The following is a 1409-nucleotide window of genomic DNA, read 5'->3' as shown; positions in this document are numbered from 1 at the left end:
ACTTCCTTGCCCCTCTGTGGCATTCCTCAGATTCAAGTCACTTTTGATACTGATGCTAATGACATCCTCAATGTCTCTGCCGTGGATAAGAGCAGGAAAAGAGAACAAGATTACCTTCAATGGCAACAAGGGCCGCTTGAGCAAAGAAGGCATTGAGTGCATGGTCCAGGAAACTGAGAAGTATGAAGCTAAAGATGAGAAGCAGCAGAACAAGGTGTCTTCCAAGAATTCACTTGAATCTTCTGGAGTTCTCTATTATTCATTAAAAATAAATGAGGCCTGGCCAATAACAGGTACTGAATAAATGTTTGTTGAATGAATTCAGAAGTGCCATAACTTAAAACATTTGATAAGATTCCACTTGCAAGGCTGTTAAAAGTCAAAACAGTGGCTAAAAGAACCCTGTTACTAGGGAAACACAATTTTTTTTGTGAAGAGAGAGTTGAATAAGAATTAGAACCACAGTGTAGTAGAAAATGTTCTTCTGGCAGAATCAATCACTTTGGTGAGTGTCCAGCATGAGTGTGTAATACCAACATTATTTAGCACGTCTATTAAAAAAAGAGTGCAAGGTAAAAGTAAAAATGTGAAGATGGTGTTAAACTCTTCATTGTTATATATTACAGCATAATGTTGGACCAAAAAATGCACATACATTTCATAAAATCTGTGAGAAACCAGGACATTTGCAATGTGCACAGGCATAGAATAGTGAATCTCTGAGGGTGACAGTGATAAATAATCTCAAATAATACACTGAAGACCTAGAAAAGGGTTAAAGGAGTCATTATGGAAGATACTGGTAATGCTGGCTATAACTCATGAAGAAGGTTGAGAAACAAAAAGACTTGTCCTTTTTTGGGGGGTTTTCTTACATTGTCTTAGCAAGGACTATCTTCTACCATCTGTCTTCAATATTTGTTTCCACATTTTGTAACTCTTTGATAGCATTTTTTTTCTTTTTTTAAACAGCTTTATTGAGATACAATTCTCACATACCACATAATTGACCCATTTAAACGTGTACTATTCAATGGGGTTTTTTTTGTATATTCACACAATTGTGCAACCACTAGCACCATTTAATTCCAAAACATTCTCATCACCCCTACTAAAAACTCCTACCTATAAGCAGTTGCTCCCTATTCTCCCTCCCCACAAGACAACCATTAATTGACTTTCTTTTTTTTTTTTTTTTAATTTTTTTTTTTCAACGTTTTTTATTTATTTTTGGGACAGAGAGAGACAGAGCATGAACGGGGGAGGGGCAGAGAGAGAGGGAGACACAGAATCGGAAACAGGCTCCAGGCTCCGAGCCATCAGCCCAGAGCCTGACGCGGGGCTCGAACTCACAGACCGCGAGATCGTGACCCGGCTGAAGTCGGACGCTTAACCGACTGCGCCACCCA

This window comes from Panthera pardus, unplaced genomic scaffold, assembly GCF_024362965.1.
Source record: "Panthera pardus isolate Hobbes unplaced genomic scaffold, ASM2436296v1 HiC_scaffold_8, whole genome shotgun sequence".
Lineage (NCBI taxonomy): Eukaryota > Metazoa > Chordata > Mammalia > Carnivora > Felidae > Panthera > Panthera pardus.
Note: the sequence above shows the minus strand (reverse complement) of the source record.